The following is a 19,849-nucleotide window of genomic DNA, read 5'->3' on the forward strand; positions in this document are numbered from 1 at the left end:
AACCCGTTTTCTCACAATTTCATAGACCAAAAAATTTTTATAAGGTGATCCAATCACACTTAAAAAGGTTGGTGGCGACTCCCGTTTTCAAAATACCCCCCTTTTAAAATGGTTTCGACAACGTCAATTCTTACAAATGATCATTTCAGATACATGCACTCCCGCGAACCTCACATCTCATGGCAGGATTACGAGTCCAGGCTAAATCCCCCATATCATAAACTCATAAGGTGATGTCGGGATTACCAGTCCAGGATAAATCCCTTATTATGACAAACACCCTTAATGAGCTTGGATCTGAATTACCAGTCTAGGCTAAATACAGACCCTAATAGGATTACCCGCTGGGCTAAATCCTCAATGCACTTATATTCTTCGGGAGGCTCGATCATTTTAGGAACACCCGTCCGGGCTAGATTCCTTTCCATACCTGAGATCACAGATTACCCGTCCGGGCTAAATCCTCACTGCAACACATGCAGGATATCAATCCACATGCAAAACATGGTTTATCCATCGAAACCCCTTCTTAACCTCAACCGAGATAGTTGCCATCAAGTCATTTCCAAAGGTGCATTTCATGCATTTTCATACCATCGATAAATGAAAATATCATGCATTCATAATTCATACAATTATGCATATTAAGGGTTTACTTTAAGTTATCCGAACTTACCTGGTATTCGTTTCAGAGATATGTTTCGGTTATTCCGAAACGTTCCGTTTACCACGATCGACCTCTGGAATTTGTTCCTCGGGGTCTATATCAAAAAAATTAACTCATTAATACCCCACATTATACATTTCAACTTTAATATCTACCCCCGATCCAAATGACCGTTTTGCCCCTAACTTTTGACATTTTTACGATTTAGTCCCTAAGCTCGTATAATGAAACACATGCAATTTCTATCTTACCCAAGCCTAACCGAACACTTTTCCTTCTTATGGTAGCCCAAATTATCCATTATTTCCCCATTTCTACCACACATTTACATCTTTTGCAAAATGGTCCCTATAAGGGTTTCCCATGAAAATTAACTAGAAAAAGATGTTTAACACACATTAATCTTTCATATTCCTCCATAATCCATCAAAATTCAATTAGCTCATGCATGGGTAAATTTTTAAACATGAACCCTAGCATGAGATATGGGTAGAAATGGAGAGATCAAATTACCGGGATTTCAAAAATACAAGGAACATGAAAAACGGGGCTTGGGAGCACTTACTATTTAGCTTGGAAAGCTTGAAAGTTTCAGCTGGATGAAGGAGAAAATGAGCTTATTTTGGTTCATTTATCTCATTTTATTTCACTAAAAAGACAAATGACCAAAATGCCCCTATGCCCTTTCTTTAAAATTTCATCTATGCAAGCCCATTTTTGTCCAAAAATTTAGAATTTGGGGAAATTTCTCTCCAAGACCTTCTAATTCATAAACTAAGGCAATTTCATACAAATTACTTCTAGAATCCAAGTTTTGCAATTTAGTCCCTAATTTCCAATTGGACACCTTATACTTAGAATTTCTTCATGAAACTTTAACACATGCATATACTCATATTCTAGGCCTTATAATAATCATAAAATAAATATTTTGATGTCAAATTTGTGGTCCCAAAACCACTATTCCGATTAGGCCCTATTTCGGGATGTTACATTTCTCCCCTCCTCAGGGACTTTCGTCCTCGAAAGTCTTACCAGAAAACAGATTCGGATATTGACTTCTCATGGTTTCTTCCAGCTCCCATATAGCCTCTTCTACACCATGTCGATGCCATAGAACTTTTACAAGAGCCACATCTTTATTTCTTAACTGTTTAACTTCGCGAGCCAATATCTTAACCGGTTCCTCTCCATAGGTCATGTCCGGTCGAACTTCAATCTCAGCCAGAGAAATTACATGAGAGGGGTCTGATCGGTATCTTCTTAACATAGATATATGGAACACATCGTGAATCTTTTCCAGTTCGGGTAGCAATGCCAACTGATAGGCTAACGGTCCAACTCTTTCGGTAATCTCATACGGTCCAATAAATCGTGGACTCAGTTTACCTTTCCGACCAAATCTCAATACCTTTTTCCATGGAGATACTTTCAAAAATACTTTATCCCCAACTTGGAACTCAATTTCCTTTCTTTTTCAGGTTAGCATAAGACTTTTGCCTATCTGATGCTGCTTTTAAACAATCCCGTATCGCTTTAACATTTTCTTCAGTTTCTTTAATCAGATCAACTCCATGAATCTGATTTTCCTTGAGTTCAGTCCAGTACAATGGAGTTCGGCACTTCCTACCATACAAGGCCTCATAAGGTGCCATCCTTAAACTTGTTTGGAAACTATTGTTGCAGGCAGATTCTACCAATAACTTCTTACATCCTCCATAGTTGCATTTAACCTACGTTGCGCATCAACAACTGACTTCTTACCTTATTCCAGTAAAATTTAAAAAAATTTAAAATATAAAATATGAAAACAAAAAAAATGATCTAATTAGAGAATAGGAACTAAATCCACAACTAACACAGAGTACTAGACTAATTGCATAATTTAATCTAACAAATCTAACTGCTATTGTTTTTGCAAGTACTAGAATTTCAAATTAAAAAAGTAGAATAATTAAAATTGATCAGATAAAATTAAAAGGACTAAATCTACAACTTATGTATAGTACAAAAATTAATAAAAAAAATTCAGCCGTATTAATTAGGATTTATTTTTGAGTTTATGAGCATAATTACTAAGGTGTGGACAAAAATAATAGCCAATTATTTGCAATTTTTTTATTACCTACAATATAAAAATATTATTTTCAATTAATTATCAAAAATAGAAAATGTTAATATATGGTAACTATATCTAAATTAATTGTGCAATTATTATATTGCCATAGGTGACGTATAAAGCATATTGCAAAATCTTCTATATGATTTTTCTCTTGCTACAAAATTGACGAGTATATCTTCACCTACCAAGTCATAACTTTAATGTAATATTAGGTTAAAAAATTTCCAAGAAATTCAGTTATAAAATGGCTAAATGCATGTCATTTTTTGTATATCATCAGCTTGTTATCATATAACTAACTATTTGTTTCATCTCTCAATAGCTTTCATTTTAAACTATGGCTCATTATAGTTATTAACGTGTCTTCAGAATACTTACCGGATGTTTTAATCGAAATGGGCCCGTTGCCTATTACTCAATTTCAGCCCATCGAAGCCCAAATTCACCGAGGTGCACGAAATTGCGCACTTTGCAATCTTACCGTTAAAGATACCAAAATTATCAATACAAACAATCCCACGAGCACTTGCACGCTCGCAAGTTCTCGAAATGTCGGCTTTTCAGCATTTCGACTTTTCAGCTTTTTCCGATCTAGTCTACTAGTGGATGTCGTTTACATACCTGTTTTTCGACGAAACATTGACGAGTTCTACACACGAGTTGCCTTTGCCGGAATATGGGTTAGATCTAAATCTAGTCGTTCCAATTATCCAAGCCCTCGATCAGTAGCCTTTAATCCACACTAGAGCAAAACAAATCAAATAACACCACTAAACCTTTTTAGTTTAGTCGACAGGCACCCCTTGCATATAGGGGTTTTCGGCTTTTTTTTAAATCCCAAAATAAAGAATGGAAATAAGATTCCGAGTACTTACCACCAACGATGTACTTGTCAAGAGCGTTTCCAACACTTCCCCAATCTCAGATCCACAGTTAATCCAATCTTAAAATACGAGTAGAGAATAGAACTAGATATTAATTCCCGAATCACTATGACTTATGAAGGTTTTGGCTTTTAAGGGTAATAGGCTATCTTTAATCGAGAGAAAAGATGAGTAAAAAGAGAAGAGAAGAGTAGAAGAAGATAGGTTCGGTTCTTGATGAAGAAGAGATGAACAAGAAGGAAACAACTCATAAAAGCCCAAAATTAAAAGAACAGTTTCGGCACAATTCCTTCCTGACTTAAATTCCATGTTTTGCTCCTTAATTCTTGGCCAAATTCAATGTTTGAATTTCATTCAAACTCCTAACTGATCAGCAGCCTTATCCACCTCTTCATCATGCTGCTAAGAAGAGTTTCGGTCCAACTCCACTACTCTCCCTCACGCATGCAGCAAAAAGAGCGTCCTTCGCGCGCACAGCAGCTCGAACCTAAGTCCTCCAGGCACACCCCCACACTACTGGCCACTGGGACACAACCTTGTTTTCAATAAAATACTTCCACAATATTTTATAACCCTTGCCTGCTTCAGTTCTGCCCCACTTTAAAAAATAAAACAAAATTCGGCCGCGCAAGGACTCCAACCTGCTCCCTCTCCGCATGCCCAGCACGCTGCTGCCACTGCGCCATGGGCACTCCTTGTGTTGGATTATGCTCGCAAATCCTCTTAACCCTATTTTAACTGCAACCTGAATACTAAAAAAATAACAACCATTCGCGCGCGCCGTGCCTTGAACGCAGGCACCTCCCACGCCCTCCTAGCGTGCTTAGCCACTAGGCCAGGTGCTTGTTTGTGCTAAAATTCAGCCGAAATTATTAATAAGGCCTATAGCCCAGATTCCCTAAGGTAGCATAAAATTTAATTTTTTTTTTGCTAGAGTCTTGAATCGAACCCAAGCCTTTTCCCACACTATAAATCCATCGTAATTCACTTAGATCCTACACAAAATAATTAATAACAATATTGATAATAATTTCCCGTAAAAAGTTAAAACATCAATAATTCTATCTCGGGCCATCTTCTACCCGAACTCGGACTCCAAACCCAATATTTCTAGGCCCAATTTTTGGGGCGTTACAAATACTATGAGATTGATAACATAATTTAATCTACTTTATTACTTATTTAAGCATTAGGATTTCAAATTTTAAAAAGTAGAAAGGTTACAGTAATCGTGGGGGGAGATGAAGAGGGATGAATGACGGGTAATTTTTTATTGTTAAAATAATATATTTATTTAATATTAATATTAATATAAAATTATTTTTAATTAAATTTTATGGGGTATTGACCTTAGCAATCCCATTAGTTAAAACTTTGTTTTGATGGCACTAACTGTAAGTACCAACTTCAGTAAAAGAATCAAAGTTTAGGTATTTGGATTGGCCAAAAAATAGTTTAGGTACCTATGTCAAACAAAGCAATAGTTCAAGGGCCTCCTGTTCAATTAAGCCTTTAATAAAATCTCAAATAAAAGAGAAACATGTTGGTAAATGTGCTCAAATTGTAGTAAACATGTAACTGTTTTCTATGTATTTGAACGATGAATAAATACATAAAGTTAATTTCACATTTCACTTTTATATCTTGTGTTTCTGTTTTTCATGTTTTGCTTACGTATTGAAATTGTGACAAGCAAATGTCGGCTCATTAATTGTCTAAGTTGAAACTGATGATAAGTGTGGCACTGTAAGAATGTTTAAATTTCGAGAAAGACAATTTACTTCTCCTGATAATCTAAACGAGTCTGTAATCCCGTAAAAGAATCAAAGTGAGCATTTGATTCAAATACTCAGAAGCATTATTATATCGTATACAATTCCAGTTAGAGAGATGATTAGTCTTAGCTATCTGAGCAGTTGGCTCCACGGGTAGAGACATAATGTACTGATTGGAAGAATGAGACATTAAACTTGACCTAAGTTGGATCAATTCACTTGTGACGTTCATGGTATGACTTACCTAAATCCTAAGTTAGTCACTAACCATGTGTATGTAACTCATGTCATTTGATATTAGTGTAGGCTTATGCTCTCAACATGACTGAGTTAATAGCCAATAAGTTGGGCACATGACTTATGTTTGGCATTGCTTTACTAACAACAATGAAATTCATAGCTCGACTAGGAGTTAACGATATCCTCCCATTGATATTGCTTGAATTGATAAAAATGGATTTGGCCACAGGGTTGCTTGTCCTCGAACGAGTAATTTGTCACAATCATTAGTTGACAATGATCATATTCACCATTACGAAGACACAATGATGATGATGAGATAAAATATGATTGTATTGAGTGAATGAATTTAACTCAAAGGAATCAATGATATCATATGAGGGTAACGCATTCATGACGAGGTCATTAAACAAAGTATTTGGATGAATTACTTTCGTAAAGAGTATACAATAAGGAGTTTTTAATCATGGTACTACTTGTGGACCAACTCCAAGATTAAGTAAATTACGAATTATCTGAACGATGCTTCTGGACAAAAGCTCAATCGGACTACATTTAAATCAAAAGAAAATTCTAAGACTTTGGAAATAATTTAATTGAGTCTATTTATTCAGGATAACTATTATGCCACCTTTATTAGAAACACATTGAGTTGGACTTACTCTCTCACTATCAGAGATAACATACATAATAAAAACATCCAACCGTTTTGTGATTTCTTTTATCACTACCTCCTTCATAATCTGGTTTAACAGACATTGCGCATCAACAAATGACTTCTTACCTTATTCCAGCAAAATTTTAAAAAATAAATAATATAAAATATAAAAACAAAAAATGATCTAATTAGAGAATAGGAACTAAATCCACAACTAACACATAGTACGAGACTAATAGCATAATTTAATCTAACAAATTTAACTGCTATTGTATATGCAAGTACTAGAATTTCTCATTAAAAAAGTAGAATAATTAAAATTGATTAGATAAAACTAAAAGGACTAAATCCACAACTTTTGTATAGTACAAAGATTAATAATAAAAAATTCTACCGTATGAATTAGGGTTATTTTTTGAGTTTACGAGCACAATTACTAAGGTGTAGATAAAAATACTAGCCAATTATTTGCAATTTTTTATTACCTATAAATTATTGTATAAAAATATTATTTTCAATTAATTATCAAAAATAGAAAAATGATAATATATGGTAACTATATCTTAAATTAGTTGTGTTATTATTATAGTGCCATAGGTGACATATAAAACATATTGCAAAATCTTCTATATGATTTTTCTCTTGCTACAAAATTGGCAAGTATATCTTCACCTACCAAGTCATAACTTCAATGCAAATTAGCTTAAAAAAATTCCAAGAAATTCAGCTATAAATGGCCAAATGCATGTCATTTTTTGTATATCATCAGCCTGTTATCATACAACTAACTCTTTGTTTCATCTCTTAATAGCTTTCATTTTAAACTATGGCTTCTTTCTGCATGGTTTCTTTTTTTTTTGTGGCGTTTTGTTAGTATCTAAAATATTTAACCAGTTCGATATTTAATTATTACATACATATATATACATGTAGTTTTTTTTTAGTATAAAAGAGATTGCAGTCTTAAAATAAGCGAGTGTTTGCAATCATTGCGATTCAAATCCTGTGTGTCTTAAACTCATTATATATAACTAAAAAAATGTTTAAATGATGAAAAATTTGTTGTTTAATTTGCAGGTGTATCAAACTCAGAAGCATGCACTCGTGACATAGACTGTTTGGGCCAGTGTAAACATGGTGGCTTTTGTGACTTGATAACTAAAAAATGTAGTTGCTTACCGGTGTCGGAGCAGCTACCATCTAACATTGCAGCAACGGTGGATGCTATGCAATGATGATTGAAATTGCAAAGGATTTTCCACCAGCTAGTTAAGCCCATAACATTCAAGGTGGCATTTTGTGTCTACAAGCATTGTCCCTAGAAAAAAGAAAACCAATATTTTTTTGGTTAAGAGATCTAAATTTAAGCCTTTCAACAATGTCATATATTATAAGATAAACTTTGTATCCAAAAATTTCTCAAATAAATAATTAGTGAATAAAAAGGTTGTCAAAGAGAACTAATTTATTTTTGTTATACTTCGTTCAAGTATCATAATTTCATATCTTTTCAATTGAATATGCATGGTTCTAATTTTCGATCCATCGAATTTATATGCTATCCATGCAATCCTTTAACTAATTGATTTAACGGCTATTTTTATAATATCATGCCAGCTAGTCATTTCCATATAATACTCATAAAGAGTGATTTGATTTAATTAATGTATTTAACGACTACGCTTGGGTCAAGTTAGAAATATCAAAAATCAAAAAATGATCTAACTGGAGAATAGAAACTAAACCCACAACTTATCAATTGTTAGAATTAAGTAACCCAAATTCTTATTTAAATAAAATACGATGGAAAATAAAATAAAAGTAAAATCCATATAGAACTAGACTTCTTTTATTTTTATTTTAGAATAAGGTTTTTGAACCTTATTAAACTCCATCTATTTTATATTGATTAGGATAAGGTGTTTCAATCCTACTAGAATATGGCTTTGCAAGCCTATAAATAGACATAGTCTATTCCTCTTGTATTTTGAGTCAAATTTTTCAACATAGTGAATTTTCTTCTCCTCTGCCCGTGGTTTTTTCTCGAAAGGGTTTCCACGTAAAATTTGTGTGTTTTTTATTTTATTTTATTTATTTTATTTTATTTTATTTTTCACAAATTGGTATTAGAGCATCCGGGTTATTCATCTCGATCACGGTAATGGCATCTTTAAAGTATGAAATTCCGCTGTTGGATCGTAACACCAGATTTGCGTTGTGGCAAATTAAGATGCAAGTAGTTCTTGCACAGATGGATCTGGAGGATGTCCTGCTAGGGATAGATAAGATGCCTTCGACATTAACAAATGAAGAGAAGAAGCGTAAGGATCGAAAGGCATTAACACAATTACACCTGCATTTGTCCAACGAAATTTTGCAGGATGTGATGAAAGAGAAAACTGTTGCTGCATTATGGAAGAGGCTAGAACAAATATGTATGTCGAAAACTCTAACAAGCAAGTTGCATATGAAGCAGCGTCTTTATGCTCATCGTTTGGAGGAAGGTGCGTCTGTACACGAACACTTAACAGTGTTTAAAGAAATTCTCTCAAACTTGGAGGCCATGGAGGTTCAGTATGATAAGGAAGATCTAGGGTTGATTCTACTTTGTTCGTTGCCCCCGTCTTATTCAACCTTTAGAGACACGATTTTATATAGCCGCGAGTCTCTCACAGTTGATAAGGTTTATGATTCTTTAACCTCGTATGATAAGATGAAGCATCTTGTGGTTAAACCTGACTCTCAGGGAGAGGGTCTCATTGTCCGTGGGAGACAAGATCGGAATGCTGATGATGATCGTGGTAGGACACAGGAACAGAATCCTCGTGGTAAATCTAAGGGTAGATCAAAGTCTTCAAACAGAGGTAAAACTTGTAACTTCTGCAAGAAGAAAGGGCACATTAAATTTGAGTGCTATAAGCTACAAAATAATATTAAAAGGGAGGCTGCGAATCAAAAGGAAAAACAACCAGAAATTTCTGGTGAAGCTGATGTTGTAGAAGACTACAGCGATGGTGAACTTCTAGTCCCTTCTGTCAATGATTCTAAAGTAAGCAAGGAGTGGATACTTGATTTAGGCTGCACCTTCCACATGAGTCCCAATCAGGATTGATTTACAACTTACGAAACAGTATCTGAAGATGTTGTTTTGATGGGAAATAATGCTTCATGTAAAATCGCAGGTGTTGGAACAATTAAAGTTAAGATCTTTGATGGAGTTGTCAGAACACTTAGTGACGTGTGGCATGTTCCAGAATTGAAAAGAAATTTAATTTCGTTGAGTACTCTTGATTCAAAAGGGTACAGATACACAGCTGAAAGTGGGGTTTTAAAGATTTCCAAAGGGTCCCTTGTTGTGATGAAAGGGCACAGAAAAATTGCCAAGTTATATGTTTTACAGGGTTCTACTGTTACTGGTGATGCAGCTGTCGCTTACTCTTCCTTGTCAGATGATGATATTACTAAACTTTGGCATATGCGCCTAGGGCATATGAGTGAGAATGTCATGGCAGAATTAAGCAAAAGAGGACTTCTTAATGGGCAAGGAATTTGCAAACTGAATTTCTGTGAGCACTGTGTTTTTGGGAAGCAAAAGAGAGTTTGATTTACTAGAGGAATCCATAACACAAAGGGAATGTTGGAGTATATTCATTCTGATCTGCGGGGGCCATCCAGAGTGCCTTCAAGAGGTGGAGCTAATTATACGCTAACCTTTATTGATGATTTTTCCAGAAAAGTTTGGGCATTTTTCCTGAAGCAAAAAAGCGATGTGTTTTTCACATTTAAGTCGTGGAAAATTATGATTGAAAAACAGAAGGGAAAACAGATAAAATACCTCCGCACAGACAATGGCTTAGAGTTTTGTTCTGATGAGTTTAATAGATTGTGCAAGTCAGAAGGGATCATGAGACACTTGACAGTTCGTCATACTCCACAGCAAAACGGCGTTGCAGAACGGATGAACAGAACGATCATGGAGAAGGTTCAATGTATGTTGTCAAATGCCAACTTACCGAAGGCATTTTGGGCAGAAGCGGCCTCTACTGCATGTTTTTTGATCAACCGATCTCCATCCGTTGCCATTGAGAAAAAGACTCCACAAGAGGTATGGTCTAGTAATCCTGCTAATTATTCTGATTTAAAGATTTTTGGGTGTCCTGCGTATGCTCATGTTGATAATGGAAAATTGGAACCGAGATCTATTAAATGCATTTTCTTGGTTATAAAGCTGGTGTAAAAGGGTATAAGTTACGGTGTCATGAAAATAGAAAAGTTGTGATTAGCAGAGATGTTGTTTTTGATGAAACTGCTATGCTACCTAACTTATCTCTTAAAGACTCTTCCAATAAAGAAAATCAAAAGCAGGTGGAGCATCAGATTAATACAGAGTCAACTCCTCAAGCCAGAACAAAAATTGAGAATAGAGTTGCTTCTTCACCACAATACTCTATCGCCAAAAACAAAACTAGAAGAGAAATTAAACCTCCAAAGAAGTATGCCGAGGTTGATCTAGTTGCTTATACTTTAACTGTGGCTGAAGATATAGATGCGAATCAAGAGCCATCTAATTATTCTGAGGCGGTTAGCTGTGAAGACTAAGAAAAGTGGATGTTTGCTGTGTAAGAAGAGATGGAATCACTCCACAAAAACAGAACATGGGACCTTCTCAAACTTCCTAAAGGTAAAAAGGTTGTTCGTTGTAAATGGGTGTTTAAAAAGAAAGAAGGGACTCTAGGAGTTGAAGAACCCAGATATAAAGCAAGGCTTGTTGCAAAGGGTTACAGTCAAATTCCAAGAGTAGACTTCACAGATGTGTTCTCTCCAGTTGCTAAGCATAGTTCAATTCGAGCTTTGCTTGGTATTGTGGCCATGCATGATTTGGAGCTTGAGCAGTTAGATGTAAAAACTGCATTTCTGCATGGAGAACTTGAGGAAGATATTTACATGCAACAACCAGAGGGTTTTGTAGTCTCAGAAAAAGAGGACTATGTTTGCTTGCTGAGAAAGTCCCTTTATGGTTTGAAACAGTCACCAAGACAGTGGTACAAGAGGTTTGATTCCTTCATGACTTCTCATGATTTCAAAAGAAGTAGTTTAGACAGTTGTGTCTACTTTAAGAAAAATAGTGATGGTTCTTTTGTGTATCTACTTATTTATGTTGATGACATGTTGATAGCAGCAAAAGATAAAGGAGAGATAAGAAAGGTTAAAGCTCAACTAAGTGAAGAATTTGAGATGAAAGATTTAGGACCAGCAAAGAAGATACTTGGTATGGAGATTCTCAGAGATAGAAAAGCAAGAAAATTGTACCTAAGTCAGAAGGGGTACATTGAGAAAGTTCTTTGCAGGTTCAATATGCAGAGTGCTAAGCCTGTTAGTACTCCTTTAGCAGCCCATTTCAGACTTTCATCGACCTTGTCTCCTCAATCAGATGATGAGATTGAGTACATGTCACATGTTCCATACTCTAGTACAGTGGGATCTCTCATGTATGCTATGGTTTGTTCACGTCCAGATTTATCATATGCAGTCAGTGCAGTTAGCAGATATATGACAAATCCCGGTAAAGAACATTGGAAAGCAGTTCAGTGGATTTTAAGATACTTACGAGGCACTACTGATGTTTGCTTATAGATTGGAAGAACTAAAGATGGAGTTATAGGGTATGTTGATGCTGATTTTGCTGGAGACCTTGATAGAAGAAGATCTCCCACAGGTTACGTCTTTACAATTGGAGGTTGTGCAATTAGTTGGAAAGCCACTTTGCAAACTACAGTCGCTTTGTCTACCACTGAAGCTGAGTACATGGCGATTACTGAGGCTTGTAAAGAAGCTATTTGGTTGAAGGGACTATTTAGTGAACTCAATGAAGATCTTCAAATCAGCACAGTATTTTGTGACAGTCAGAGTGCCATCTTTCTTACAAAAGATCAAATGTTTCATGAGAGAACAAAACACATTGATATTCGGTATCATTTTGTTCGTGATATTATTGCTCGTGGTGATATTGTTGTGAGCAAAATTAGTACTCATGAAAATCCTGCAGATATGATGACTAAGTCACTTCCTATAACCAAGTTTGAGCATTGCTTAGACTTGGTTGGTGTTCATTGTTGAAGTTAAACCCTTAAGGGGTTTTATGGAAGAGGTGGAGAACTTGTTTATTGAAAGTTCGCGATGAAGAACTTGTTCATTGAGAATTTGTGTCAAGGTGGAGATTGTTAGAATTAAGTAACCCAAATTCTTATTTAAATAAAATACGATGGAAAATAAAATAAAAGTAAAATCCATATAGAACTAGACTTTTTTATTTTTATTTTAGAATAAGGTTTTTAAATCTTATTAAACTCCATCTATTTTATATTGATTAGGATAAGGTGTTTCAATCCTACTAGAATATGGCTTTGCAAGCCTATAAATAGACATAGTCTATTCCTCTTGTATTTTGAGTCAAATTTTTCGACATAGTGAATTTTCTTCTCCTCTGCCTGTGGTTTTTTCCCGAAAGGGTTTCCACGTAAAATTTGTGTGTTCTTTATTTTATTTTATTTTTCACATCAATACTATGAGATTGATAACATAATTTAATCTACTTTATTGCTTATTTGAGCACTAGGATTTCAAATTTTAAAAAGTAGAAAGGTTATAGTAATCATGGGGGGAGATGGAGAGGGATGAAGGACGGGTAATTTTTTATTGTTATAATAATATATTTATTTATTATTAATATTAATATAAAATTATTTTTAATTAAATTTTTATAGGGTATTGACTGTAGCAATCCCATTAGTTAAAACTTTATTTTGATGCCACTAACTGTAAGTACCAACTTCAGCAAGAGAATCAAAGTTTAGGTATTTGGATTGGCCAGAAAATAGTTTAGGTACCTATGTCAAACAAAGCAAATAGTTCAAGGGCCTCCTATTCAATTAAGCCTTTAATAAAATCTCACATTAAAGAGAAACATGTTGGTAAATGTGCTCATATTGTAGTAAACATGTAACTGTTTTTTATGTATTTAAACGATGAATAAATACATAAAGTTAATTTCACATTTCACTCATATATCTTGTGTTTCTGTCTTTCATGTTTTGCTTACGTATTGAAATTGTGACAAGCAAATGTTAGCTCATTGATTGTCAAAGTTGAAACTGATGATAAGTGTGGTACAGTAAGAATGTTTACATTTCGAGAAAGGCAATTTACTTCTGTTGATAATCTAACCGAGTCTGTAATCCTGTAAAAGAATCAAAGTGAGCATTTGATTCAAATACTCAGAAGCATTATTATGTCGTATACAATTCCAGTTAGAGAGATGATTAGTCTTAGCCATCTGAGCAGTTGGCTCCACGGGTAGAGACATAATGTACTGATTGGAAGAATGAGACATTAGACTTGACCTAAGTTGGATCAATTCACTTGTGACGTTCATGGTATGACTTACCTAAATCCTGAGTTAGTCACTAACCATGCGTATGTAACTCATGTCATTTGATATTAGTGTAGGCTTATGCTCTCAACATGACTGAGTTAATAGCCAATATGTTGGGCACATGACTTATGTTTGGCATTGCTTTACTAACAACAATGAAATTCATAGCTCGACTAGGAGTTAACGATATCCTCTCATAGATATTGCTTGAATTGATAAAAATGGATTTGGCCACAGGGTTGCTTGTCCTCGAACGAGTAATTTGTCACAGTCATTAGTTGACAATGATCATATTAACCATTAAGAAGACACAACAATGATGATGAGATAAAAATATGATTGTATTGATTGAATGAATTTAACTCAAAGGAATCAATGATATCATATGAGCGTAACGCATTCACGACGAGGTCATTAAACAAAGTAGTTGGATGAATTACTTTCGTAAAGAGTGTAGAGTAAGGAGTTTTTAATCATGGTACTACTTGTGGACTAACTCCAAGATTAAGTAAATTACGAATTATCTGAACGATGCTTCTGGACATAATTTCAATTACTCGAGCATAATTATATATGTCTAATTGGTCCATCCACTAGCTTAACAAAAGCTCAATCGGACTACATTTGAATCAAAAAAAAAATTCTATGACTTTGAAAATAATTTAATTGAGTCTATTTATTCAGGATAACTATTATTCCACCTTTATTAGAAACACATTGAGTTGGACTTACTCTCTCACTATCAGAGATAACATACACAATAAAAACATCCAACCGTTTTGTGATTTCTTTTATCACTACCTCCTTCATAATTTGGTTTAACAGACATTGCGCATCAACAATTGACTTCTTACCTTATTCCAGCAAAATTTTAAAAAATAAATAATATAAAATATAAAAACAAAAAATGATCTAATTAGAGAATAGAAACTAAATCCACAACTAACACATAGTACGAGACTAATAGCATAATTTAATCTAATAAATTTAACTGCTATTGTATATGCAAGTACTAGAATTTCACATTAAAAAAGTAGAATAATTAAATTTGATTAGATAAAATTAAAAGGACTAAATCCACAACTTATGTATAGTACAAAGATTAATAATAAAAAATTCTACCGTATGAATTAGGGTTTATTTTTTGACTTTACGAGCACAACTACTAAGGTGTAGATAAAATAATAGCCAATTATTTCCAATTTTTTATTACCTATAAATTATTGTATAAAAATATTATTTTCAATTAATTATAAAAAATAGAAAAATGATAATATATGGTAACTATATCTTAAATTAGTTGTGCTATTATTATATTGCCATAGGTGACCTATAAAACATATTGCAAAATCTTTTATATGATTTTTCTCTTGCTACAAAATTGGCAAGTATATCTTCACCTACCAAGTCATAACTTTAATGCAAATTAGGTTAAAAAAATTCCAAGAAATTCAGCTATAAATGGCCAAATGCATGTCATTTTTTGTATATCATCAGCTTGTTATCATACGACTAACTCTTTGTTTCATCTCTTAATAGCTTTCATTTTAAACTATGGCTTCTTTCGGCATGGTTTCTCTTTTTTCAGTTTTGCTTGTGGCTTTTTGTTAGTATCTAAAATATTTATCCGGTTCAAAATTTAATTATTACATACATATATATACATGTAATTTTTTTTAGTATAAAAGAGATTGCAGTCTTAAAATAAGGGAGTGTTTGCAATCATTGCGATTCAAATCATGTGTGTCTTAAACTCATTATATATAATCGCTAATATAAAATAACTAACAAAATGTTTAAATGATGAAAAAATTGTTGTTTAATTTGCAGGTGTATCAAACTCAGAAGCATGCACTCGTGACATAGACTGTTTGGGCCAGTGTAAACATGGTGGCTTTTGTGACTTGATAACTAAAAAATGTAGTTTCTTGCCGGTGTCAGAGCAGGTACCATCTAACATTGCAGCAACGGTGGATGCTATGCAATGATGATTGAAACTGCAAAGGATTGCCCACCAGCTTGTTAAGCCCATAACATTCAAGGTGGCATTCGTGTCTACAAGCGTTGTGCTTGAGAAAAATAATTTTTTTTTCAAAAAACTCTAAATTTAAGCCTTTCAACAATGTCATATATTATAAGATAAACTTTGTATCAAAAAAATTGGCAAATAAAATATTAGTGAATAAAAAGTTTGTTAAAGAGAATTAATTTACTTTTGTTATACAATGTTCAAGTATCGTAATTTCATATCTTTTCAATTGAACATGCATGGTTCTAATTTCCGATCCATCGAATTTTTAAGCTATTCATATACTGTGGGTGATGACATGGCAACCCAGGCATTACTAAGGGTTATGGAACATGTTGTCAGCGCCCAAAAAGGGAAACTCAGTCGTCGCTTCATAGGTTCACACCAAATCCTCAAAAGAGTTGGCCATGTGGCTTATCAACTCAAATTACCACCAAATCCTCAAAAGAGTTCGCACCAAATGTTACCATTTTGACCTATTGCATATTGTGTCCATCGAAGCAATCGAGGTAAGACTTGATTTGTCCTTTGAAGAAGAACACGTTAGAATTATTTAAAAAGATGTGAAAGTTTTGATAGGGAATCAAATTCCATTAGTAAAAGTGTTGTGGCAAAACCATGGTGTTGAGGACGTTACGAGGGATATGGAAGATTCACTCCGTCAACAATATCCCCACTTATTTGAAATAGGTAAAATTTCGAGGATAAAATTTCTTTAAGGAGGAGAGAGTTGTAACATCCCAAATAATAGGAGGTTAGATTCTTAGAAGTTATCATGAATTGAATCCTAGTGTAGTGGTTAAGAGCCTAGTAGAAAGTATAGAGAACCAAAGTTTCAAGCCTTTTAAATTGCACTCTTTCTTATTTTTTCCACCCATTTACAAAAGACCCAATCCCCGTTGGCCATCCTACTGTAATGATTTTCTTCATAGATGGGCTAATTGCCTAATAAAATCCCAAACCTTCGCTCAACCCAATTCTCTAAAAGACTATCCCCAATTCAACTAAAATTCTCATTTGTTATTTTAGCAAATAAAAACCATACCCCAACTCTTATTTTCACATAACCTCAGAAATCCTCATGTTACAAACTTGTTCTCAAAACCTTATTGCTGGAAATCTTTTGAATTCTTGAATTTTTGCAATCAAGCCATAATCCATCGTCTTCATCAAAAACATTGGATCTTGCATCGCTTACTCGTCAAGTCCCTGTCAAAATTAGTAAGTATTTTGTTCCCTATCAATTAGTACTTTTCAATCTTGAGGAAGCAACGAGCTTTAACCAATTTATCAACCCGTTATTGAATCTTTAAAAATTTCTATCGAAAAGCACCATCAAGTCTTGAAAACTCATCAGTAATTATCGTATTTTGTCAAATAAAAGATCATTGTAGGTGTTTTGATCAAGCTTAAAATTTGAGTTTTCGGAAAAGTATGTGGGTGACTTTTTACGAAAAATCGAGTTAAAATTTGAAACTACACTGGTACACATGGTCTAGCCCTGCGGATTACACAGTCCCTCACATGACCGTGTCCCTTGTTTTTCCCTTATATCCACTCTTAGCAAACGGCCTGGACACACGACCAAGAGGCCCCTGTACCTGCACTTCTTTGTTTCAGACACGTCCTGGGGCAATGCACATGGGCTGGACACACGACCGTGTGGCCCTTAAAAACTCAAAATTACAGTTTTGCCTTATTTTCATTTATTTTATGCAATTTAGTCCTAGATTAGATTTTTTAAGGCATCTAGAGAACTAGATTATGCAGTTAGGTCCTAGAATAGGATGGTATGAAATATCTTTGTGCTTTATATGTTTATGATTATTGATTATTTTCTTAAAGTTGTAAATGATATCATAATAATAGTTAGAATTTGATGATTTAGGAATGACAATTTAAAACCATGATTGATAATGACATATCTATGATTGTCGATAGTATATGTGTAACGCCCTAAACCCGGCCTAAATGTTATGGCCAGATCTAGAGATGTTACAGTATGTTCATTTGAAAATCCAGTAGGAGACTTGCACGACGGGTTATTAACTAAGTGGTAGAGCACGCCCCTGATAATTGCGTTGTTGTGCCTGGGTTGTGAGGGCTCTCAGCCACATGGATAGTTCAATGTGCTCATCAACGCCTGACCCTGAGATGTGGATCATCCAAGGATCATTAGCATGGTGTACTTTTCCTATTCAAACCGGTGTTTGAAACCAAACTTCTCCTCATGAGGAAAGATGGGGCGATTTAGGTGAGATCCAATGTAGATCCAACTTTCTATTCGCTCGTGGGATATGGGTGGTCTGGGGGGACCATCACTAACCCTCTATTTTCGATAATCCATACATCTCTTATCAGTTTATGGATAGCTATCTCTCGAGAATAAGTTTAAGTTCAGCCTCAATGGGAGAATAAAATGGAGCATCTAACAATGTATCTTCACGGACCAAGAACTATAAGATCGCCCTTTTCATTTTGGGGTGATGAAAGGATCGTACCACTCGAGCCATTTTGTCATGCTTTTCTCGAAGGTCCAGAGAAAGCTACAATCAATAAGATTTTCCTAATCCTACCCTCCTGAAAGGAAGAATGTAAAATTCTTTTTCCTTTCTATAGGGACTAGGAGATTGGATCTAGCCATAAGAAGAATGCTTGCCTGATAAATAATTCACTTCTTGGTCTTCGACGCCCTCAGTCACTATGAACGGCCACGATCAGTGCAATAGAATGTGTCTATTTATCTATATCTTGACTCGAAATGGAGCAGGTTTGAAAAAGGATCTTAAAGTGTTTAGGGTTGGGACAAGAGGGTCTCTTAACGCCCACTTTTTTATTCTTCTTATTTGTTTTGGAAAGATGTCATTAGCTATTGGTATATAAAGATCTGATTTATTTGAAACAAATCCTTCTTAACCAAATTAATAAAAATGTTATTTATATATATTTGTATATTTTGTAAATGTTTGAGTTTGTAGCGGAAAATTCTTATTTGGGTCAAGTTTTGAAAAAACGGTTTGTTATTGTAAAATCAAACGTTTCGTGGATCAAATTTTAAGCCTACCAAAAATGGTAAAATTGATAAACCAGAAAATAAAATCCAAAAATTAAACAGTCCCAAAAACATCTCAAATAGTCCATCAAAATGAAAATACTATAAATCAAATCATTTTGCATATTTTAACAAAAGAACTAAACCGAGCTCCCATCGCACTGATCTGTTCTAAGTTTGAGAGTTACTTTAAAGTAATAGACAAACAAAGAATGAGTTTCGAAACTCAATGTATAACAAATATACGCAAAAATATCAGATAAAATTTTCAATCATGCTTTCAAAAGTCAAACAAATATATATCTTATATACAAATAGAATCAGAACATACTAGATACAGATTTACAATCCTACCCCATCCGCTACTAATTAAGCTTTAATTAATCACTATTAACATTAATTAAGCTTATCCACATATAATAGCAATCAAGTTAATCCACTAACTTAACCCTTATTGGTTAAATTATTCATTTAGCCCCTTTAATTAAATAACTCAACTTTTGTAGCTTTTATGGTCCAGTCTTTTTCACTTAATAAACTATCTAAACAATAAAATTCTCTAACTAAAATTTAATACGAGCTTAAAGGTCTTGTAAATTTTAAAAAATATATTTACGGATTATTATGTCGAAATAGTGGTTATTAAACCACTATTTTTGACACCACTGAAAATCAGATTGTTACACGGCAAGGTCATCAGACAAAGCAGTTGGATGAATTGCTTTCGTAAAGAGTATACAAGAAGGAGTTTTCAATCATGGTACTACTTGTGGACTGACTCCAAGATTAAGTAAATTGCGAATTATCTAAACGATGCTTCTGAACATAATTGCAATTACTTGAGCCTAATTGTATATGTCCAATTGGTCCTTCTGGTAGCTAAAAAAAAGCTCAATCGGATTGCATTTGAATCAAAAAAATTTCTATGACTTTGGAAATAATTTAATTCAGTCGATTTATTCTGGATAACTATTATGCCACCTTTATTAG

The 19,849-nt window shown here is 34.2% G+C and overlaps 1 long non-coding RNA gene across 1 annotated transcript; it reads left to right on the plus strand.

The window, feature by feature from the left end:
- The first annotated feature begins 15,272 nt into the window (after positions 1 to 15,272).
- On the plus strand, positions 15,273 to 15,986 carry LOC121204890 (uncharacterized). The gene is made up of 2 exons (XR_005900040.1): positions 15,273 to 15,384; positions 15,609 to 15,986. It is a non-coding gene; the product is annotated as an uncharacterized lncRNA (long non-coding RNA).
- The last annotated feature ends 3,863 nt before the right edge of the window (positions 15,987 to 19,849 follow it).

The sequence above is a fragment of the Gossypium hirsutum genome, chromosome A08, assembly GCF_007990345.1.
Source record: "Gossypium hirsutum isolate 1008001.06 chromosome A08, Gossypium_hirsutum_v2.1, whole genome shotgun sequence".
In the NCBI taxonomy this organism is placed as follows: domain Eukaryota; kingdom Viridiplantae; phylum Streptophyta; class Magnoliopsida; order Malvales; family Malvaceae; genus Gossypium; species Gossypium hirsutum.